The sequence below is a fragment of the Gobio gobio genome, assembly GCF_949357685.1.
Source record: "Gobio gobio genome assembly, chromosome: 6".
In the NCBI taxonomy this organism is placed as follows: Eukaryota; Metazoa; Chordata; class Actinopteri; order Cypriniformes; family Gobionidae; genus Gobio; species Gobio gobio.
The window spans coordinates 22,650,102-22,675,851 of NC_137102.1; positions in this window are offsets into that span (position 1 = coordinate 22,650,102).

The following is a 25,750-nucleotide window of genomic DNA, read 5'->3' on the forward strand; positions in this document are numbered from 1 at the left end:
GCTTTATGGTATTAAGTCTATAAAAATATAAATACAAATGCACAAAACTGCACGTTTATGACAAAAATAGTCTGTAATTTGGCCTTTATTACTCATTTAATACATGTGTACATAAAAATTTAATAAAATTAGACATTAACCTTCATTTGGATATTAACCGAAATTACCACGGTTACAGTTAGTATTATCACAGTAAATCCATGATAAACGTTGGTGAATTTGAATTTGAAAAGTATTCTAACTGGATTGTTGTGGCTCAGTGTTTCTCCTGATTTGCACGTCAGTGTTGTTGATTAAGTCAGCACAGTTTCAACTGGCTTTAAACTTAATTAAATCACAGAGATATTTGCAGCTTTTACCGGAGAACTCTGCACCGAACTCGAACGCTTCTCACTGGCTGTTTAGTGGTTGCGTGATCGAAATACTCAGCAAGTAAATACATTTGTTCAGAGTCAGAGCTTCCGAGTTGCGCAGAGCACAAGTAACGCTGTTTCGTTCCGCTTTTGGCGCGGAACAACCTTGTGTTGTCATTGTGAAACTGCCCAATTTGTAGGCCACATATAATACATTTTAATAGACACGCTGCGGGCCGTTTTAAATTCATCCTCGGGCCGCATTTGGCCCATGGGCTCGACTTTGGACACCCCTGCTATAAGGGAATGAGACGTCGTGTCCCTCCTGCCACGATGCTGGACTGCCCATTGTATGGCTGGGGCACAGTCTCAGCTTCTCAGCACAAACCTGAATCTCATTAGCCTTTTCTGAAGTATCAGAGGTGATTGGGGCTCCTAAGTAAGTGTCAGTCTTCGACACCACATTTGTCCCCTCCATCAGGGAACAAGAGGTTACAACAGTTACCGAGCATTAGGTATGAAACCAGTAATTTTATCATTTCACACAAATTTCACACAAAGTTTAGAAAAACTTACAGGTGAACAGTTTATTGCAGTGAGGAATATGATCAATGAAAACCACAGAGCGTTATTGATTGGAACCTTTTCTGATGAAGGCAAAGCTGTGAAGAATTTGTATTTACAAATTAAGCAGTTTTGATGCCCTAAAGCTAACTTCTTTGATTAAATTAATGTTTCTTTGCAAATAATCCCTGAGTTTTGAATTCCCTACTTAAATTTTGGTTTTCTGAGAACTCCGGGAGAGCCTCTTTTGTTCTCCCCGCAATTCTGTCATGCCAGTTCACAGCACCATGATATTTAGCCTTTGAAGAATATTATGTCTTAAAAACTCACTTTAAAAGGACTGGATGCGCTCAGATATTTTTATGATTCAATTTGGCTGTGACTTGAGTTTGTTGATTTTAGAATGTCAGAAGTCAACTTTTTTTTCTCTTTGTATTTTTCTAACCTTTTATCTACATTGCTGGTTTATATCTGCATTTCATCTTTCAATGCTGCCTTGCTCTTCGTTTACAAAATGCCACAGCAATGAAATTGAACAGCTGCCTCGAATGGCGAATGCAAGACAATCAATGTCTCCCTTTGACTCTGCTGTAAGCAGTCGAATTGAAAATGAGGAGCTGCGCAGTAAAACGGGAGGGTTTTTCTGAACCATAGGCAACAGAATACACTTCAACAGAACACGTTTTTAATGTAACTTTTAATGTGTTTTATAATGGTGCTCTTTAAAGTGGATACTGCAGTAAGATTAAAGCTTTATGGAAATGCTGTTAATTTATTTGACCACATTTAACTGATAGAATTCAGTGAGAAGTTGTCTTACTGCTTTATTTGGTGATAATTTATCAGACTTTATTCTGAATATGGGCGTTTCTTCAACTACAGGCATTGTGTCATAGAGGTTAAATTTTATGGAAACCAACAAGTTTCAAGTGTTTTTTTTTTTCTACATTAAAACTGTATTGGACATGTTTTTAACCAGACCTTCATTATTATTTTTGTGACTTAATAAGAAACACTTTTGTTGTTCCCTTGTTCAAGAACTTCTTAAACCAAGACATTTGAATCATTACATCCAATCTAATCTACATCAGGCCCTGAAGACCTCATGCATGTGCAGACGGGTACGGAGGTCTCCATGGCGGGTCAGGAGCCGTGGGTGGCCATTGCGGGTCAGGAGACCTGGGCGGGTCTGGAGCCATGGGCGGAGCAGGAGACCTGGGCGGAGCAGGAGTCTTTGGGCGCCTTGGCGGTACCAGAGCCCCACACACAAAAAATTATTTGGGGAATTCAGGCGTGGAGTGGAGGGCTCGTGGAATGGGGTGGCCTCATGGGTTGGAGCGGCCTCGTGGAAGGCTGGAGCGGCCTCGTGAAAGGCTGGAGTGGAATCCAGGAGAGTCTGGAGCAGAATCCAGTCGACAGGGAGCGTGCACAAGAGATTCTGGAGCAGAATCAAGGAGACATGGAGCAGTTACAGGAGAGTCTGGTGCGGAATCCAGAAGACAGGGAGTGGGCACAGGAGAGTCTGGAGCGAAATCGAGGAGACACGGAGCGGTAGGATCGCTCCCAAAGTCTATTAACCACCGCTCCAGTGGATCTGCCGTGGTCGCGGCCATCACGACCTGAGACGGGGGCTTTGCGGCAGCCCTCCTCTTCCACCTGGGCTTGGGGACAGGCAGGACCTTCCCAGCAGGCCCACTGGAGGGATATGCAGAGGAAACTGTCTGAGGGTGAACTGGCCATGCAGCAAGCTTTTCTGAGGGGACTGGATGAGGAACACACGTTTCTTAGGAACCTCTTCCACAATCTCGAACAATATCAGATTGATTGTCTCGACTAGGGAAAATGAACAGGCAGGTTCCAGGAAAAGAATAGTATCCTCGTCCAGGCCCTTCAGAAAAACCGCATTAAGCGGTGCATCTGGCCAGTTAACCAGATAAGCAAGCTCAGAGAATTCCTCCACATACCTCTCCAGTGGGCGACCGTTCTGCCTAATCCCCCAGAGGCGATCCTCCGCCGAACTGCCTTCCTCTGGGGACACTGGAGAGAGCGGGAACAGGACAATGCCCATCTTTCAATAGAAGTCCTTTCGCTGTATTGGTCCGTTCTTCTGTTACAGTCGCTGGGTGCAGGAGGGAAGAGTCAGAACTTCTAATAATAGATGGGTTTAATCAAACAGGAACAAACAACCAAAACAACATTAAGAACAGACACTGGCTGCATTCCATTCGACAGGGTCCCTACGCACTGTTCACTGCTCCCTACTCCCTGAGCACGGTATATCAGTTGAAGTGGACTTTGCTGACAATAATCACTCATTTGGAACGCCCTGCAACGTCATCAAAGAAAGGCAAAGACGGGGTCGCGCAGATTATGATATAACATAAATTAATATTGTAATTTACTTTACTTTCAAATTTAAAACCATATAATACGTAGGCCTATATACATTTACAAAACACACAGTATGTATCTAAAACATATAATCAAAACATTAGTTTTATTAGTTTACATATAAGTTGTATTGACTATGAACACATTTAAAGCTGCACCTGTCATTCAATATGAAAATACATTTTGATTTGGTTAACTAGGCCTATTTATAAATGTAGACTATTCTTAATCAATTGTCTTTGTAGTGGTCTCATCTCGTGCACGTTCTTTCCAAGCGCAGAGCTACATAGTAAACATTCCTGAGGTAAATAAAGTAAAATATTTAAAAAACAACAGCCCTCAGCTGCTTCTCAACACTTAATTTGTTTACATATTCATGTAATATACGAATTGCCATAACCATTGAATATTGAAATGCTATAAACTCCTCCATAGCAGAGCTGTTTAAAAATCTTTCAACGGCTCTGCTCCGTTCAGACAGGTGATGCTACGCCGACGTACAATGACAGTTGGGGGTTTTTCACTCTCCACTTCTGTGAACTGATGTATCGATGTTCCCTTCTCCCCTACACCATTCGCAGTACCCTTCGAACTGAACATGTTCGCTCCCTTTGGATTGGAATCTCACTTGAGATGGCGGAATACCCTCTGAAGTCCACTTCGCAGTCCACTTACGGTCGAATGGAACGCACCCAAGGAGTGCAGGGAGTGAGTACAATATAAAGGAGTGCTAATGACAGGACAACCAGGTGCAGGGAATCCAGGGAGAGTGGGAGAGACGATGAGGAAGTGAGTTCAGGTGTGAGACAGGGAGGATCATGGGAACTGGAGTCCGGGACAGGCGTGGATGTGACATATATATAGTTCCATATATAATGGAACATGATCTTAACTCCAAAAATTTATAATTTTGACCCATACAATGTATTTTTGGCTATTATGCGACTTATGACTGGTTTTGTGGTCCTGGTCACAAATGTAATTTTCATCACAATGATTTAAGAATGACACTTTGTTGGAAACGTTTAAATCTTTTTTGAGTGAGTTTAAAAGAGTTTATTTAATGCACAGAGGGCCAAAAGTACCCACTGTTAAAGAAACCATATCACATCACTTGCATATCTAGTGCATTGGCTGCACTGGATTTAACTTCAAATGTTTTCCTAGTTTGATTGAAAGCATTTTAGGATTATAGGGACTTTTTATATCAGAGAGCAACAGGAAAAAATTTAGCTCCAAGCTACCATACTGTAGCTCAATATACCGACATCAATAATCAAAATGCAAAACATCTTTAATACCTCGGCAGAATTTCTCTCTGAAACAAAACAAATCCATTTAACAAAATACTCCTTTGTTCGTTTTAATTTTTGATAATGTCAGAGTCTATGCTTAATCTTCACAAAAGGAGATTATTTTTGTATTAGAAATATCTGTTATAAAACCACAGGTGGGGTACATATCTATTAATGGATGCACCTTGGATCTGTGGAGGTACAGTGGCTTTTAAAACTTTAAAGAAAAAAAATCAAAGAAAAAATTCACGAAACGAAGTGTATATTGAGTTTTTAAATGATAAAATAACAGTTACCCTTCGAGGGACCTCAATGCTGCAACAGTTGCTGGGGACACAAAGACAACATTACCCATAATCCTTTGCCCGGACTCATCTTCACTCATTGTTTGCACCTGTGTCTCATTACCTCATTACCCCATTACCCCAGGCTATATAAACCATGTTCACCCTTTCATTCACTGCATAGTCTTGTTTGTTGTAAATACTGCATTTCTGAGTGTTTTCCCTGGCTTCATGTCTGTCGGTTTTTGGATTTCTTGCCTGTTTCCCGGATTACCCTTTTGCCTGTCTCTCCTGTCTTGTTTGCCTTATTGGACTGATCACATGTTATGACCTCTTGCCTGTTTGATGACTACGAGTTTGGATTACCCCTTACAAATAAAACTGCATTTGGATCCTCAACCTTTTGTTTCTTGGAGCAGTACGTAACATATAGGAGGGGGAAAAAAAGCAAGCCAACAATTAAAGTGTCAAATTTAAATTAGAAAAATGTTGTCCGACTTGAGGCATCACCGACGCCATGTGACTGTGACGTATGTTGACAAAGTGATTCGAGAGCAGCCGGCTGTTGTATTTTGCTCTGCTTCTCCAGAGCATCTGCAAAAGCTCTGATGAAGACACAGCTGTTCCATGATTGGCCGGATTCACCGCATGACAGTGATCACGTGTTTCTATGGTTTATTCTAAAACTTTCAGTACTACTTTCCACTAATGCTCACAAATCAGTTTTTTTTATAATGGTAAAACCTCTTTTCATGTATTCGCTTTATTCGTTATCGTCGTTATGTTGTCACGTTTATCAATATAAAACTGATAAAAAAAATGTAGATTGATAGTGTAGGTTTATATGTTGAACTTTTATTCTTGTACAAACAGACGCTGTATTAAGCATTACATGAATGAAAATGTCTCTGAAAGAGCCAATGCAATTTCACTATGAAATCTGATGTAACGTTTCTTCGGACGGCAATTTTTGAAATTTGAATGTGTGCATGATCTTCGGCGGACGGAGATACTGATCGCTTTTGGGGATTTTCCTCAGAATATTTGTACTTTTTGAATAATTTTGGATGGGGTTGGGTTAAATGTTCAACGCGTCTAAATAGTATAAATAAAATTATGCTGGCTGATTAAATTGCCCAACGCGTCTGTGTATGACGCCAAAGGTTTCTCATTGAAATCAAAAAGGCACCTTGCGCATAGAAAAATGACGCCCAGCGGTGCCTTTAGCGTCTTAATAGTGATGCGAAAGGCACTTGACCATGCTTCAAATTGTGACGCCTTGGGAGTGAGAACGGGTTGCTAAATCATTTGTTTTGATAGCAATTAACATAAATTTTGTTAACTTTTTTATTTTGAGTTCTTACAAAAATCAAATGAGTTATTTACTTCCCTGTAAACCCTAATAAGTTGTCAGAACAGAAAAGTTGATTTTTTTTAAGTTAAGAAACTAAGATTTGTACTTTTTTCGTACTCTATACATTTTTATTGTTCTTAACTTGAAATATTTGAGTACACTAACTTATACATTTACCTTAAAAAGATCATGTTTTCTCAACATAAATATGTTGCTAGCTATAACAAACTAATTCAGAAAATGACAACTTGCTAATTTGCTAACATGTTAACAAGTACAGCAACTTAAAACATAACTTACCTGCTCTCAAAACAAGCAGCATACGCCAATTTTCACCATGGTAACTCTCAAAAACAAACAAAAAAACCCACATTAACAAAAACTCATAAATTAGCATAAAACATGTATCACTACTAAATCTCTCTTACCATTAATCTTGGACAAAAAAACATAATATAACACTTAATTTTAGCATTTACTCTCCCTTTCGAGTACCATGGGCAAAGCATGCTGGAAAATAAAAAAAATCTGCTTTTCCACCATGTGGTACCTGATCTGTCAGTAACAAGGAACATAAAATTATTTTCTAAAACAGAAAAAAAAAAAAAACAGGGATCACTAAAGGAGACTGGAGAAAGGCGCATAATGAGTCATACTGAACAGAGCAGTTTTTTTTCTCTTTACATTTATTTTATGACTGCTGTTCATGAATCATTCACACAGACTCATAACTCGTATTGGTTTTTATACCTGTCTTGGGAAATCTGAATACCATTCTACGTGGCGCACTCTACGAGCTTGAAGGTTTGAATAGAGTTCTGAGAAACAACAACATCCAAATGCATTTGTACCTTGCTATTTACCATTTCTTGCATCAGAGATGGAACATTTATGTATTATATGTGGCAATTTCACAGAAATAGCATCTGACTGTGAATTGGCATATGTTATCCACAAAGACACATTTCAACACTTTCTCATGAAAACTTTTGATCCTGGCAATCCTTTTCATTCATAAACTCAAAGCACACAATCCCTTTTTGTCTTCTGCATTCAACAACAACATAAATTAACTTCAAACATTATATTTTCATCCTTATGTTGTCTGAGATATTCAGAGCATATTCTTTTTTTTCTGTTTCAAAGAGTCTTGCATTTGGGGAGTTGGGAGGCTTTCTTTTGAAAGATTCTCAGTTAATGAGAAGTGAAACACATTAAGCAAATATAACGCTTACATTTTCTTCAAAGAAATGTGATAAAAAACCTTTAAAAACTTGAACACAGTCTGCATTAAAGCATATGGAGCATCATTTACATTAAATTGACTACTACTATCAACATGTAACCAGTACTTTTATATGTTTTGTCTGTGGATATTATTGATACAAAGTTTATGCGTTTAAAAAAATGTTTTGGATTGCTTCAAAAATGATAACAGTTATAAGAAAATTAAACATATATTTGTGTACTAACTGTTGTTTGGCTGTTATTAATAATGTTTACCTTCTTTACAGTCATTTAGTCAACAAATATTCTCAAATCTTCATTGTAAAAAGTGTGAATTTTAATTAAATTGGCCATACCCCACAGAAAGTTGAACTGGAATTTAATTGAAATTATTATAATAGTTTTTTCAACAAAACATGAATAACTACATCATTAATTTTAACTAATGAAAATCATTCTAAAACTAATATAATTAATTACCTGATATTTTGATTTATTTACTGAAAACATTCATATTTTTTAGTTCTATCTACTCCTTTTATCTTTCAAAGATGTTTTACCTCTATCTACTCCATCTTTTAAACATTTTTAGTTATTCTACAAATTTAGGAACAGTTAAAAAAAGTTAAAACCCAATAAACTGTTGGGTCTATTTCAACACAATCTCAGGGCAATTCGTAATTATTTTAAGTTTGTGGCTAATTTGTGTAAATTTGTGTGATCTCATTTGTATTTGCTTACGCCCTAGTGGGGGTTTAGGTGTGGGGCTGAGGTTAGGGGAGAACGTCTCAGGTTACGTATGTAGGTTACGCTCCGCCCGGCCTGATGTAAGAAGCACCCGGGGAGAAGTAGGTGGAAGAAGAAAGGATGAGGGCTGATCATCTAGCGTGCCCTCGGGGGCGGAGACCCGTCGCGTCGCTGGTTCCAGGTCACCTCCCCAAAGTCCTTCCTCTTCCTATTGCTTGAGTCCCGCCTCTTCTGCACTCTACTCCTCCACGAAGGGGGCGCACGAGAGGCAACACTAGCTCTCTGACCCTGTCGCCAGTCCTCAAACCGCGACGTCTTCCTAACTGCCTGGTCGCGGATCATGATCTCAGCGGTACCCAGGTTAAACGCTGCCGATTATTATTTTAGTTAGTACTTTTTAGCCGTGTGAAAGTAGCTAAAGTAGCCAGCCCAAAAAGTTGTTAAATTTCGCTAGATGACGTAATGCGCCAACTGCCGGCACTTTACATATGTTTTCTCTCCTAATCCGTGCTCACATTCTGTATTTTAATATAATATATAGCTGAATGTCCGATAAAGCCTTCTCTTCCCCAAACTTTCCCACCACCACCCCAACGGAGGCGTCGGAAAAGTTTGAAAGTCGAAAGTCGAAAGTGGCGAATAGTGGCGATGGTGGCCGTGGAGAGACATCTGTGGTTGAACTCGGCTGATATCGTGGCGAAAGGAAAAAGTTTTCTCCACGATATCAGCCGAGTTCAACCACAGATGTCTCTCCGCAGCCACCATCGCCGCCAATGATCAAACAATTGCGGCAGCTGCTCTGTTTAAGTTAATTCGCTGATGTCGATGAATATCGGGTCAAATATGGCTTCTTCCTTGCCCCCTCGATCTCTGTAAGAAGATCATGAGGGAATGGGTTTTATGGCCGGGGAGAAATCGATCGTTCACTCTATCCCGAGCAGTCTCCCCTCTAACGCGCTAACATGGCAGCTGCAGCCTGCCTGCAGCATGTTCCATAACACCCGTCAGCTCAGCATACATGGGCAGGGTGGCTGAGAGGATTCAGGATTATATACCACTCTCACCAGCCATCCCTAAGAGCACTTGCTGATAAGTCTCGTCAGCCACCAGATCGTCTGAGGGGAATACACCCCAATTATATTGTAATAGTTTCAACCCCTACACAATACCACATTTGTCCATATTTTATTTAATATTACCAGTTATTAATAACAACTAATTATTCCCAGTTATTAACTGCTTTTTATTTGTTGTATAGTAGTACAGTTTGTTTCTTAAATTTTCTTGTGCTTTGATATAATTCTGCAACTGTCAGTTGTTGTTATTTGACATACATTTGTGTCTTGTACATGTAAACATAATAATAATAATGAATAAACTGTGGCAAGATGTGAAGGGGGAGGAGAATTTATATGCCTGTCACGTTTAGTCAATAAATCACTTCCGCAAAGGATACACCCGTGCCTTCTCGCTCATGACTCCTCAGGAAGCCTCCTCACTCCTTGATCCTCGCCTCCTCGCGGTTCAATTAGAGAATTGAGATGTCCTACAAGATGGCTGAGCTCGGTCGGTTTCCGGGTCATAGGATGGAGGACGGAGGAGCGAGGAAACGAGGAGGGATATTGAGAAGCACCCATAGTTTGCAAGGTGCACTTATATACTTCCTGGTCGCACATTGATGACATCATGGGCTGTCGCTGGTCAATAGGATTGCCGTGATTCGATAGTAGTTCAGATACCTGTCACGCTGAAGGCGTTCCCCATATGCGTTCTAGGACGCAGTGCGAGTTCCTTTCATGGACTTTCATGTTTACTTTTTAAAAAAAATTAATTTTTGTACAATTCACATTGTACAAATTCAAAACACCACCTCTTTGAATAGTTATGTTTTCACAAGAGACGGGTTAATCGATTTCCATCAACAAAACATTTTTTGCCACTATGTAAAACTACTTTCCCTCAATAGGCTACTTAAACTAAAAGATCTAGGTCTAGATGTATTAACAGCATGCACCAGTGCAAACCCTCTTTTGGATTAACTAAAGACACACAGCGAAGAATTTGAACAAAAAAAGCGACATTATTTACAGCACAAATTAAAAATGCCTCTTAAACTAGGTGCTAACTGGTAGATTGCGCTGGTCTTTATGGAAATTATCCAGCTGCATCTGCGTTCTTTAATTTGCGCGTTGTCAGTAGATCATGCACAGAACTGTCCACTCCCATCTGCGCTTTTATGGAATTGCGCTCTCACACTAATTTGCCCTGTTTAGTAAATCTGGCCCCTAGTATTCAGCCCAGTTAAGTGATGTTGTGTGGCTTTTCAAAAAGTCAGACAACGGAGGTACAGTATCATCTGGATGGAGAGAACTGATCCCAGAGTTCCCCTGACCTTAGCTCATGTTTCCTGTTTGGTTATTTTTTGCGGAACTGATTCCTCAGGAACTGATGTAAGTCACAGTAGGTTGAGTTTGATGGGAAAGAATATCACAAAACATTAAGACCTTTTAAGATAAATTATTAGTGGATTTTGTATTTTCTATGTTTGATAAGTAGGATCAGTGAAAATAATGACAACTAATCCTGTGCCTTTCAGTAATGTTTATGAAAAAGCTGCTGTCAAATTGTTTAAATTATGACAATAATAAATTGTTTAAATTTATTTAAAAGTCAAATATTTCTTATTCCTTTTTACAGAGCCAGATCGATTCAGTTTACCCCTAAATGTTCATTAAGGCATTAACCATTAAATATGTACTAACATGTAGTTAAGGCTGCTGTTATTCATGCTTGAATCCTTATGAGTCCTGTTGTAGTTACAAGTTAAGGATAGCTCTTCGTTGGTTCATGATTAGTTCATATCATCACTAACACTGAGTTCATGTGGAAGTAGAAATTAATTCAGCTGTTAGTACATGATTTTTCATGTACTGTTATTGTAAAGTGTTACACCTCTCATGCCTGCAGTACACACACAAAAAGGTTGAGTTCTGGAGAGCCGTCTAAACGTATACCGAGGATGAAGCCAACCCATCACACCACTAACCTGTGAGGTCTAATAACTACAAAGTTGACCTTCCTGATCCCAATCTCCCACACGACCTTTCCCTTACATTCACACTCCACCAACGGAGCAGCTCTCCTGACAATAACCTTGTCTTACAACTCCCTCAGGTTTCACTCTCCATCTCTCTTTTTTTTTACCCAATTGTTCATTTGTTTGTTCAGTTCTTTCTATCCTTTCTTCTCTCCAGCACACAATTGTTCTCTCAGGCTCTCCTTCTCTTCCCCTTGGACTCATTACTGTTATACGCATCTCTCTCTCAGAACCCCTGTAGTTCTGGACCTGTAGTCTCTCTCCTCATTATTGCTCTTCTAGCATTCTCAGACTGAGTTCTGTGTCTTTTTCTACTGTCATACAAGGATGAACGCAAACTCCCACAGTACCTCCACAGGACAGCGCAACATCACAAGACTGAACAGTATTTATATCCTCTTTTATCTTTTAATCCTGTCGAACTAGTGAATCTGTTTCATAAAGATCTGGGATGCTCAGGTTTTAAATCCCAGAATATTATGTACTTTTCGAGTTTGGTCGCTGAGAGATTAAAAAAAAAAAAACCTTCAAACAGTACAGTATGTTACAGTATTTATTAATTTTTGTTAATGTTGTAACTGTTCAGGTTCATGAAATAACATTAACAGATCCAACTTTTGATTTTAACAATGTATTAAGAAATGTTGAAATTAACATTAATTAAGATTAACAAAGACTCTGTTTGTTCACTAAGAATTTTTGTTCACTAAGAATTTTTCATTTTTGGTTCATGTTAACTAATGTAAAAACGGAATCTTATTGTACAGTGTTATCAATTATTCTTTTTAAAGTCAGCAGCACTATTCAGATACAATTATCATTCTTTTTTTATTATTATTTCTCTTTTTACAGCAGTAGTACTTAAACCACCAACTGTTATATTACCAGGAAAGTTTGCAAAGAGGTCTATATCCATAATAAAGGTAGTGCAACAGCATATTTTGGATGAGATTAAAATCATAAAGTACATTTATGAAACAAAAATGTACCTGACCTCTTCAGGGAAATCTAGTCAGTCTAGGTCTGACTAAGGCTATATTTATAGTTTTCATGTCCACTTTCTTTGAGCCTTTTATTTATTTATTTTCATGAGGCTGTCATATTTATGAAAAAAATCAAGCTCAAGCTCTGTGGGTGCATATTTCCACCGTCATTGGGATGTAGTAATAGGGATGTAGTAATTGGAATAAACACTTTCTAATAGATGTTGAAATATTGTGTCTGTAATTTATATGAAATGTACTTAAACGAAAACTAAAAATGCCCTGGTAAGTTTATTGTCAGCCTCAATCCTCAGACATAACCGCAAGTCACAAGCAGCATGTTTTAACCACTTTATGTACTTTAATAACCAGTAGTGGGTTAAGATTTTTCTTCCTTTTGGTGTTCCATAGTCCAATGCACATTGAATTCAATATTAATAAATTAGTTTAGCAAAAAGACTTTAGGCAAAATATTCAAATTTTATAGAGCAGATTTCTGATATATCATGTCTTATATTGCCTAGAGCATCAAGTGAACCAGAAATGTCTCTGGTCATCAAAATAATAATAAAAAATAGGTTCATCATGTCCCATGATGCTTCTGGCCTCTAATATATTTTTTTAACATTCCCATCCTTCACTAAGGGTTATGAATGTGCATGGAGTTATGTGTTTTGAAAAGGCTGTACAAATCTTTGTTGCATTGATTGTGTTAATGGACAAAACGAGCCAATGGCAAGGAATTTGCATAGCGAGCTCCTCCCCACCCCGTAGGTATATAAGGAAGGACGCTGGCAATCTCGCATTATGTTACCTGCTGAGGAGCCGAGACTGAACTCCCGGCCGTTCCAGTGGTACAGCGGAAGTGGCAGAGGGACATAAACAGGAGTGTGGCCTCTTCCTGGGCTCTAGCGCATGGTGCCTTGCTAACAGACATCTGTAGAGCTGCAAGCTGGGCGACATCCAACACATTCGCGGGATTCTAAAATCTCTGAGTGGAGCCAGTGTCCTCCCGTGTACTTGTTTCCGGTAGCCAGTAACTAGGACCTGCTCTGTGTCATCGCTTGCTTGCCATTCCACTCCACGGACTGGATATGTGCAATATTTTCTCAGGTGAGTTTCCTCCTCTGAAGCCCGGAAGACGGGAGGACACAGGCTCCACTCAGAGATTATATAATCTCACAAATGTGTTGGGTGTCGCCCATCTCGGGACTCGATCACGAAGCCAATGCTGAAGAGGTCTCATTGAAGCAGTCAGAGCAGCGTGACCGCCGCTGCGGATGCCATATGCCCCAGGAGCCTCTGAAATAGTTTCAGTGGAACTGCACTATTGCCCTCGATTTGTCTCAGGCAAGTCAGCAGTGACTGCGTACACTCGCTCGTAAGCTGCACGTAAATGGCGACGAGTTGATTTCCATACCGAGAAAAGAGATCCTCTGCACGGGAGAGAGTTTTCTCTTTTCCCAGTTTCCCCGAAGGCCCAGACGGGCGAGTTGCTGGAGCACCAGGTCCCTGTTTCACAAACCTGGACTCGAGAGTGAGCTAGTACCAGGTTGAGCCACAGGTGTCTCTCCTGGACCACAGCTGTGGACATCACCTGACCCAGGGAGCGTGTGGTCAACTTCGTCACCCGAAGGGCGAGGTCAGTGGCAGCATGCAGCTCATCCATGAGCCCTGGGTCAGCTCTACCCTCCAGCATGTCTCTGAGCATCCTGGCCTGGTAGATCTGAAGGATGGCCATGGCATGCAGTGAGGCGGCGGCCTGCCCTGCAGCTCTGTAGGACTTCACCACAAAGGTAGACGAGAACCTACAGGCCTTGGAGGGGTGCTTAGGATCACCTCGCCACGTTGAAGCACTCTGCAGACACAGTTGCATCGCATAAGAGCTTTCAACAGGGGGGACCCCAGTGTACCCTTTAGTCGCGGCCCTGTCAAGGGTATAGAAGGTGGAGGAGGCCGCCGAATAATCACGGGAAGACAACAGGGACATCCAGGACCGTGTGAACGCCTCAAGCACCTCGGGAAAGAAGGGTATTGGGGGCAGGGCCTGTCAGCTGTCAGGATACACCACTCCCAAAAATCAATCATCCAGCCGCGAGCGCTCGGGACAGGGTGGAAGGTTTCACTTCAGCTCGAGGCTTGCTCCTGCCAGAGATAACATGGCTGTCAACTTCGGGTCGGACTCAGGCAATGCTTGCACACCTCGAAGGCATCAGCATAGCCGAATCTTCATCTTCAGAGGACTCCAGTCCACCTTAAAATTCGGTGATCGACATTTCGTCGTCATCTGGAGCGCCAAACGAAACATGCGGGGTGTCCGCAGATAGTCCCACTGTTTCAGTCCGAACACTCGCAAGAGGGGGGTGTGGCCCAAGGAACGATCGCCGGGGCTTTATTCCACACCGTAACCCTCAGGTCACCGTAGCCACCAGCCAAAGTATCACCTCTCATGGAGTTTCTCTTTTAGTCTTTTAGTTTCCACTGTTATGCCGATGATACTCAGTTATATATTTCAGCACTACCAGATGAAATCTCTAAATTATCCAAGCAGACAGAGTGTGTTAAAGTTATAAAATATTAGATGACCTGTAATTTTCTCCTATTAAATTCAGATAAGACTGAGGTATTACTTATTGGACCAAAACCCTGTACACAGAATCTCTTAGAATACAATTTGCACTTAGAAGTATGTACTGTTACTTCATATGCTACAGTTAAAGACCTGGGTGTTATATTAGACAACAATTTGTCTTTCAAAAAATCATATTTCAAATGTTACAAAAACAGCCTTCTTCCACCTCAGAAACATCGCTAAGCTACGGAACATGTTATCTGTCTCTAATGCAGAGTTAGGCTAAGTTAGTTCATGCATTCATGACCTCTAGACTAGATTACTGTAATGCCCTACTAGCTGGCTGTCCTGCATTCTCAATAAACAAGCTACAATTAGTCCAAAATGCAGCTGCTAGAGTTAAAGATAGGTCAAGACAATATGATCACATAACACCCATTTTAACAACCCTACACTGGTTACCTATTAAGTTCTGTATCAATTATAAAGTATTGTTTAAATTTTGTTATAAAACAAAATTAGAGGTATTTCGTAATTCGTGGAAAGAGCACATGATACAGAAAGGCCGTAAAAACAGCTAGATCTGCTTATTTCTCAACTCTCTTGGAAGAAAACAAACACAACCCAAGGTATTTATTTGATACAGTGCCTAAATTAACCAAAAATAAAGCTTCAACTTCTGATGATTGTAAACAGCACAGAAGTAATGACTTTATGAACTTCTTCACATGTAAGATTGATAATATTAGGAAAAAATGTTGAAACCCTTCAGGCGTCTATTACAGTATCACATCAGACAGAGTATCGTAGTGTCACTGAGGAAAAATTACACTCATTCACTGCTATAGGAGAAGAAGAATTGGCTAAACTCGTTAAATCATCAAAATCAACAACATGTATGCTCGACCCTATACCGACTAGTCTATTAAAAGAGATGCTACCAGAGAACATAGATCCTCTTCTTAATATCATTAATTAATCTTTGTCATTAGGATATGTACCGAAAACTTTTAAGTTGGCTATTATTAAACCACTTATTAAAAAACCGCAACTTGATCCTACAGAATTAGTCAATTATAGACCAATCTCAAATCTACCCTTTCTGTCAAAAATACTTGAAAAGGCAGTGTCTTCACAATTATGTTCCTTTTTAGAAAGAAATGGTATCTGTGAGGATTTCCAGTCAGGATTTAGACCGTATCATAGCACTGAGACTGCTCTCATCAGAGTTACAAATGATTTACTCTTATCATTCGATCGTGGCTGTATCTCTCTATTAGTGTTACTCGATCTTAGCGCTGCATTTGATACTATCGACCACAACATTCTTTTGAATAGACTCGAAAATTATGTAGGTATTAGTGGAATTGCTTTATCATGGTTTAAATCATACCTATGCGACCGTTATCAGTTTGTAGCAGTAAATGAAGAGATGTCACACCGATCGCAAGTTCAGTATGGAGTATCACAAGGCTCAGTGCTAGGACCGCTACTCTTCACCCTGTACATGCTACCACTGGGAGATATCATTAGGAAGCATGGCGTTATTAGGGGCCAAGCACCGAAGGTGCGAAGGCACCTATTGAAACCGTTCCCGTTCTTATTATTATTATTCATCTTCTTCTTCTTCTTCTTCTTCTTCTTCTTCCGCCACGAAGTCTATGGCAGCCCATAGAACCGTATGGTAAAAAGTTGTGAAATTTGGCACACTAATAGAGGACAGTCTGAAATGTCACCGTAGCAAATTTGGAGTCTCAAACTCAATCCCTCTAGCGCCACCATCAGTCCAAAATTTGACTCATGTTTATGCTAATAACTTTTGAACCATAAGGGCTAGAAACAAAATTCTTTTTTCCTCTGATTCGTTGGCTCAAGACAATTCGATTGCACCCTATGACGTCATTTTCCGTCATAAAAATTTTCCCGCCATTTTGAATTTTCCGAAAAACCTACTTTTACGAACTCGTCCTAGACGGTTCATCCGATTTGCACGAAAATTGAACCAGATCATCTTCAGACCATGCTGACAAAAAATCTTGCAAATCAAGTTGATTCGTCAAATCATTTGCGATAAACGCGCAAACAAATTTTACGTAGCGGTTGCAAAAACACACTTAAGGCAATATCTCCGCAACGCTTTATCGTATTCAAACCAAACTTGGTACATGTCATCACAAGCATGACTTGAGGCAACATACAGCGTTTCGGCGCAGCGCCACCTACTGGTCCGGAGATACGAAAAATTGCTATTTTTGCTTATAACTTCTGAACTGTTTGTCCAAAAATCATAAAAGTGGTCTCGTTACATTCAGGACGGCATGCCGAGTCGTCTGATATTCAATTTTACCATATCGGCCATTTTGACTGTCGGCCATTTTGAATTTTGTCAAAAAATGCTATATTTTACAAATGCATTAGTATATTGTTACTAAACTCGGTATGTGACTTCCTTGCTATGCCCTGAAGGTACTCAACAAGTTTTAGGGCAGTGCCACCTTGTGGTCAAAAGATATAACAAACTTGACAAAAATGCTAATAACTTTTGATTAAATTAGCCTAGTATATTGAAACTGGTCATAATAGAGTCATTGGCTCATGCCGATTCAATTGCAACCTATGATGTCATTTTCGGTCATGATAATTTCCCCGCCATTTTTAATTTTCCAAAAAACCTACTTTTACGAACTCGTCCTAGACGGTTTGTCCGATTTGCACGAAAATTGAACCAGATCATCTTCAGACCATGCTGACAAAAAATCTTGCAAATCAAGTTGATTTGTCAAATCGTTTTTGATAAACGCGCACACAAATTTTGCGTAGCGGTTGCAAAAACACTCAGAAGCCTATATCTCCACAACGCTTTATCGTATTCAAACCAATCTTGGTATATGTCATCACAAGCATGACCTGAAGCAACATGCAGCGTTTCGGCGCAGCGCCACCTACCGGTCCGGAGATACAAAAAATGGCTATTTTTGCTTATAACTTTTGAACTGTTTGTCCAAAAATCATGTCTTCCGCACCATGCTTTGAAGGTACTCAAAACGTTTTGGGGCAGTGCCACCTTGTGGTCAGAGGTTATAACAAAATTTACAAACATGCTAATAACTTTTGATTAAATTAGCCTAGTTTAATGATACTGGTCATAATACAGTCATTGGCTCATGCCGAGAACAGAGATACTAATTTTTCCATATTTGGTCAAACATCCTGTCCTCAATGTTCTTATTTGATGAAAACCTACTTTTTCAAACTCATCCTAGACCGTTTGTCCAATTTCCACCAAAATCGAATCGTATCATTTTCAGACTGTGTCAACAAAAAGTTAGGGATTTTGCATCAATAGATGAAACCGTTTTTGTAAACCGCAGCGACGAAGTTGAGCCATAATGCCAAAATTACTCTTGAGGCTGTATCTCTGCAATGCTTTGACATATTGGCATCAAACTTTGCATGTGTCATTGTTCCCTTATTCTGACCACACCACATCAATTTCGTATCTGTGCCACCTATAGGTCAAAAGTGATAAACCATTAACTTACATTATCAGTGACTCAATATATGATATTTCAGCCATTTTGCCTAATCTTCTTAAACTGTATAATTGTTAATTGTTGCAGTTGGTCTGACACTCTCAGACTACAATGCATTTTCAGCCTTTTGCTTAAAATCATCTTAAAACGTGATTAATTGCTCATTGCTCCAGTTGATCTGACACTGCCAGCCATTTTGGTATGTATTGTCTTCTTCTTTGCGCTTGGCCCCGGTATTGCTGCTTGCAGCTATATTTTTCTTTGTTATGCTGACGATACTCAAGATTAACGGAATGCATAGCTGATATAAAACATTGGATGACCGGTAATTTCCTGCAACTCAATTCAGAAAAAAAAAAGAATTTTTAATTATTGGACAAAAAAGCTCCACAAGTAGTAACCTAGAATACTGTCTAACACTTGATGGCTGCTCTGTCAAATCCTCGTCGTCAGTGAGGAACCTGGGTGTGCTCTTTGATACCAATCTTTCGTTTGAAAGCCACGTTTCTAGCATCTGCAAAACTGCATTCTACCATCTTAAAAATATATCTAAATTACGGCACATGCTCTCAATGCAAAATGCTGAACAGTTAGTTCATGCGTTCATGACCTCAAGGCTAGATTATTGTAATGATCTACTGGGTGGTTGCCCTGCTAGCTTAATAAATAAACTCCAGCTGGTCCAAAACACAGCAGCTCGAGTTCTTACTAGAACCAGGAAGTATGACCATATTAGCCCAGTTCTGTCAATACTGCACTGGTTGCCTATTAAACATTGCATACATTTTAAAATCTTGCTTATTACTTACAAAGCACTAAATGGTTTAGCTCCCCAATACTTGAGCGAGCTCTTAACATATTATACTCCATCACGTCTACTGCGCTCTCAAAATTCTGGCCAGTTGATAATACCGAGAATATCCAAATCAACTGCAGGCGGTCGATCCTTTTCCTATTTAGCTCCGAAACTCTGGAACAGTCTTCCTAACATTGTTCGGGAAGCAGACACACTCTGTCAGTTTAAAGCTAGACTAAAAACACATCTCTTTACTGTGGCATACACATAAAACACTTTTTCAATTAAATGATTGTTAGGCTGCATTAACTAGGTCAGCCGGAACCGGGAACACTTCCCATAACACCTGATGTACTCGTTACATCATCAGAAGAATGGCATCTACGCTAATGATAGTCTCTCTGTTTTATCCCGAGGTTTACTGCAGTCAGCTGGATCCGGGCCGTATCCAGTTCAGATGGTGGACCTGCGCCCAGAGAAGACCAACACAGGACCCCGAAGTGTCTGCAGAGACCGTGATTAGACTCCCCCTGCAACTGCCTCATCGACACGGCATCTCAATAAACCCGTCTCCGGCGTGTTGACTCCGATTGTTCAAATATTACAATTAAATAATACTTAAATCGATATGTCATCCTCAATAAACCCGTCTCCAGCGTGTTGCCTCCGATCATTCGAATATTGCACTTTAATAATTATTTAATCAACATCATCCTCAATAAACCCGTCTCCAGCATGTTGCCCCCGGTCCCTCGAATATTCCGATCTATTATGACCTCTGAGCTGTAAAGCTGCCAGAATAATAATAATAATACGCTGTTTGTTAATTGGCCACTGTTGCCTCTGGCTTGGCGTGCTCAGTTGGGGACACTAAATTTTTCAACTAAACATCGAAATAAATCGAATTAATAAACTAAATTAACCATTTAAACTAAATTACTGATCTAAATATTGATCTAAAGCCCACACTGTCACTGTATGATAATTGAAATGAACTGATGACATCAGCGTTTTTTCCAGAATGGCTATACAGCTGAATAAAATTATACTGCATTATTTTCCTGTTTAACACTGTAAAGCTGCTTTGAAACAATCTACATTGTTAAAAGCGCTATATAAATAAAGTTGACTTGACTTGACTTGACTATTGTTACTGACTTATAAGGCCCTAAATGGTTTAGCTCCTATGTATTCATCCCAAGGTAACTAGAGAGTCCGTCATTTCCAGTCTGGATCCAGCCTCTCATAAAGACTGCAGATGACCAACACCTGTGAAGAGACGACTCCAACTCCTGCGAGGACTTCAGATGCATCATCTCTGCGTCAGCTCTGCATCAACACGCACCCTCGCTCATTTTCTATATACCCTAATCATTGTTACAACATGTATTCATATTTCACTTATTTCTGTGCCTTAATTTAATTATTATATCGATTAATAATGCATTGTTAGCTAATCTGTGTGCTTTGTACATTTCTGAAATGCATAACGTGGATAAATAGCTTTAAATTGTAATGTAGATGCATACATTTTCTGTGAAGCTGCTTTGAAACTATATGAATTGTGAAAAGCGCTATACAAATAAATGTGAATTTAATTGAATGCAGGCTATTTTTGCTGTGTATAAAACATACAATATGCTTCAAATACTCGTATACAGTATGTAAATATTAATGATAAGACAAGACGATCTAGCTGTTTTGGGGGAAATCACACCTGCCACAGCAGTAGTTCTCCCCGCCACCATGTTTAAAGTTTATGGCACGCCCATCTCTGGAATTTGGGTATCCAAATAATTTCCAAACTTCCCAGGGGTAAACACGACATTCATTTACGATAATTACGATAGCACGTGAAGGCAGCATTATTCTTGCCAGGAGTGGTTATGACAAAGAGAAGGGGTGCAGTAACAACCAGGACTGGCCTCGCGTGATGAGGCACACCTGAATTGAATTGAGCCTTATCACTTCACCTGTTAAATGCAGAGCGTGCCTCTCCTCGAGAGACCAGTTTCTTTCCCCCGTGCATGCACGCTGGTGTCCTCGTAGGCCCAGGAGGGGAGCGGGGAGGGATTCCCACACCACCAAAGCTGCAGAGTCACCAGATTCAAATTCCAAGGTAGGATCACGCGACGCCACCATTGGGCTCAAATGCCGCGGTCCCAGGGAAGCCGAGCCGCTAGAGAAGCTGAAGCCCCTCGTGCCCTGGACTGAAGAAGCGAGCATGTGCAGCCATAAAATATGTGGGGCTAATTGACCCCTAAGACAATAGAAATGACACAATCGAAATAGATGGAAATACTAAATTTTATATATTTTTTAGTCTTTAACAAGCTACGTTTTCTGTTCTTTTAGTTTTTTTTTCCATGAATCTTTAGTGCTTTGTATAATGTTGATTTCTGGTAAAAATGCATGGAAATCGATTTAACCCCAACACAAATGGAGTACCAAGATTTTTAACACAACAGGAGGGTTTAACATTAATCTTACAATCATGGCTCTAGCAAATGCTTTCTTTCCAAATGCGTACAAGAAATGACAAAAACTACAATTGCAGTCTTCAAGCTGCCAGTGCTAAATCTGTAGTGTCCTCAAGTACAGCCCCCTGAGATTGCCAACATTTCCTGACTGGAGCAAGAGCAAAGGTGAAGAGGCTTTATTTGAGCTGCAGGAAAGAGATAGCACAACTGACAGCCCAGGCTAAAGGCTTGCGTCCCCGAACAGTCACAGCAGCTGTGATAGCATTGTGTTCCCTGAGATCTGTGTACCTGAGCTGGCCAACTCACTGCCTATGTGTCTTTTTCTCTTATTCGAATTTGACAGTTTTCTCTTTTTATGACATCTTTCCAGGTGGTGCAGGACGTGACCAAATGTCCACACAGGCCTTTGTCATTCTCCCGATGGACGCTACTGTAGTCCTGATTCAAATGACAGTGACAGACCATGTTTTGGTTGCCAAATAGCAGCTTAAATTGTCTCTTTTAGTGGCACTTAACAAAAATGACTTGGAGTAGCACTTGCCCCACAGGAATTATCAACTTTTTAAAATTATTATTAAATACTGGGTTATGCTATAGGATAAAACCATGTTACTAAATGTTGTCTGTATGCTGTAACATATACATACACATATACATATACATATATATATATACACACTATATTGCCAAAAGTTTTGGGACGCACATGCACATTAACTTTAATGACATCCCATTCCCAATCCATGGGATTTAATAGGTAGTTGGCCCACCCTTTGCAGCTATAACAGCTTCAACTCTTCTGGGAAGGCTTTCCACACGGTCTAGGAGTGTGTTTATGGGAATTTTTGACCATTCTTCTAGAAGCACATTTGTGAGGTCAAACTTTTTTACAATGCAACAAAAAATTTAAAGAGCATCAAGCTATTAAAATCTCTATTATGTAAGCACAGATAATATAACAGTATATTAGCCAGTCATTTTTATTAGGTTAAACAGTGACTTGATAATGTTTTTAATTTAAGGCCCACCCACAATTGGTCTGGCCCATCCAAAACTGGAATCCTGGCGTCATGCCTGCCCTGGTCTGTGATTTTATGTGGTCTACCTCATTGTGGCTGAGTTGCTGTTGTTCCCAATTGCTTCCACTTTTTTATAATACCACTAACAGTTGCTGTGGAATATTTAGTAGTGAGGACATTTCATGAATGGACTGCACAGGTGGCAACTTATCACGGTACCACGCTTGAATTCACTGAGCTCCTGAGAGCAACCCATACTTTAAAAAAAAGTGTAGGAGCATTCTGCATGCATAGGTGCTGTGGCCTGTGGCCATGGAAGTGATTTGAACACCTGAATTCATGCTAGACGTAGACAGAAGTACCGCCCCGTGTTTACAAAGTGCACATGCGAAGACTAATACAAACGTCCTTTAGCCAAAAAAGGTTAAACAACGATGCCAGATGATTTTCAGGATTTTTTTAATGTAAAGGGCGTTTGTATGAATCTTCGCACGTCCTCTTGGTGACCTTTTCCGACGTGATTGCTCAATCCGTGGCACGTCACAGAGCAGCGTAAGATGAGCAATTTAGGTTAAAATGTATATAAATGTTTATTATTTCTTGAAAATTTAAAAAGGTTTTGCTAGTCAAGACCCTATTCCTCAGATGGGATCGTGCAGAGCCTCTAAAACCCTTCAAAGCCCATTGAAACTGCAAAGATTTGGACCTTCAACATTTTTGGTTGCCTTTGAGGTCCATTGTGTGAATAAAAATCCTGGAAAGAAAGACACAAACATCTTGGATGAGATGGGGGTGAGTAAATAATCAGGACATTTTCATTTTAAAGTGAACTAATCCTTTAAGCTCCCTTTTAATATAAATTTTTTTTTATGAAAACAAATTTGAAAACTTTACCTAAGAAATATCTGCAATGTCAGATGAAAGGACCTTTCTATAAAGAACCACACACCAACTCAAGAACCTTATATAGCAACACATATTTCATTATCAAACAGTGTTCTTGACTTTTCCTAAAGGTGCTCAATAGAACCATTATTTTAAAGAATGCAGATTGTACTTCTCAAAGACTCAGATATTGCCAAACTTTTCAGTTCCCGAGACAACACTATTGTTGCCCCAAAATTGGCAGTGCAGCTACAAACACAGCTTTGCACACAAAGGAGTTCAACACAGGAATATATGAGAATGTTTTTATCATCTGAGGGAGCTACTGCGAGCAGATTTACAGTCATCCATCTTTTGAACTATAGCAGTTAGAGGCTGTGTCTTTATTGAAAAAGAAATTAACAAAGTAGATGAAAAAGGATAAACTTAAGTATGCTGACTGCACATAACTCCATATCACTATGTTGTTTTCTTTGGTAAGTCTGCCCAACTCAAACACATTTTAGTCCGCTGTGTTTGTGTTAGATAGTGAAATGAAAGCGCTGTAAATCCCGCCATGCGTTGCTGAAGGCTAATATGGAAATCCTCACATACTGTGAGCAGGATTGCCAGAAGCAAACAATCATAATTCTTCACATCACTATTAAGATCTTCACCACTGCAATGTTTAGATATGGATGAAACCCTATACTGACTAAATACTGATCCCTTTCAGCTAAGATAATCCAAATATTTAACATATACTCACACAAGATTAATATGGAACAGGCAGGTTTAAGTACAAATGGTTTCTCTCCATTTCTTTTTTCTTTCTTTCTTTTTTTTGTAGGTGGGACCATCTGGTGGGTCCTTGTGTTAGGTAGAACCACACAGCAGACGTGACCTTGGTGTAATGTGCATGAGATACGACCCACACACAGATATGGCCTGAAGTAGATCGCCCCTCAGGACAGCTTGAGGTGAGCTCTGCACCCACCATGAGTGACAGGTGTGGGAGGATGGGCACCTCAACCCACAGCCTGCTGAAAATAACACCACACCACCCAGCTGTTCTTTTGAGAACAGAGAGAATGTCATTCTTGGTTCCATTTGTGTGATCTTTGAGATCATTTCGGCTGGCCCACAGTTTTTTTTTAAATGTTTTTGATACAGTACAATATTGCCAGTTGTCTGTTTTTGCTCCAACAAACAAAAATAGTGCCAAACAAAGCCAAGCACTATCAATGTCATGGGTGTGTGCAGGCAGGAAGATGAAGACCGGCAGATACAATTCCAAACATGATTTAATCTCAAATAAAGGCAAGACAGGCCACAGCACAACACACTTAAACATAACTGAGATCGGACAAAGACAGAGTGAACAGGAGGAACTTAAATAGTAACAAGTAAATACAAACAAGGATAATTAACAGATCACAGCTGACACAAATTAACTAATGATGATGGTAACCAGGTCCCAGTATTCACGATACTAATTTCATGATACCATTTTCTCAAGATTTTTTTTAACAAAATGAGATTTAAGACAAATTATAAAATATTGTCCATTTATTTCTTAAATATATATATATATATATTTTTTATTTTTTTATTTCAAATAATAACTCAATTGAATTTTTAAAACAAATCTTAAAAAAGTCCCTTCAAGGAGATCTTCCAATGGTGTTTCCTTGGGAGGAGGTTGTTTCAGCTTCTTCACCCTCATCCTTAGGAATAGCAGAAATATAACGACTAGGTAAAATTTAAGTACAACAGAGACATGGGTTTCACATTGTTATAAAGGCAAGATTTTAATTATAATTTGTATCATTACACTTGCAAGAGTAAGAAAAACAGAACACATTTAGATAAATATGCCATAATAATCAGCAAATTATTGAAAAAAAATAATCCATGTGTACACACATGTAGAGAAAGAGATAGTAAAATAAATACAACACCTGCTTCTGCAACAGCACAGATTTCTCCTTCAGTCTGTGCAATACATCCTTGCACTGGTCTTTCTCTTGATGAGGAAGGGCCTGGAATTAATTTACTATCTTACTATCTTTCTCTGTGAAAACACTGATGGACCTTGTGATCTTCATGGCAATTGCCCTCGACACCACAAGTGGGGCTGCAAATCCGCCGGTCAGTGTGGTTTGGCCTATTGTCTTTTTACATGCAGACG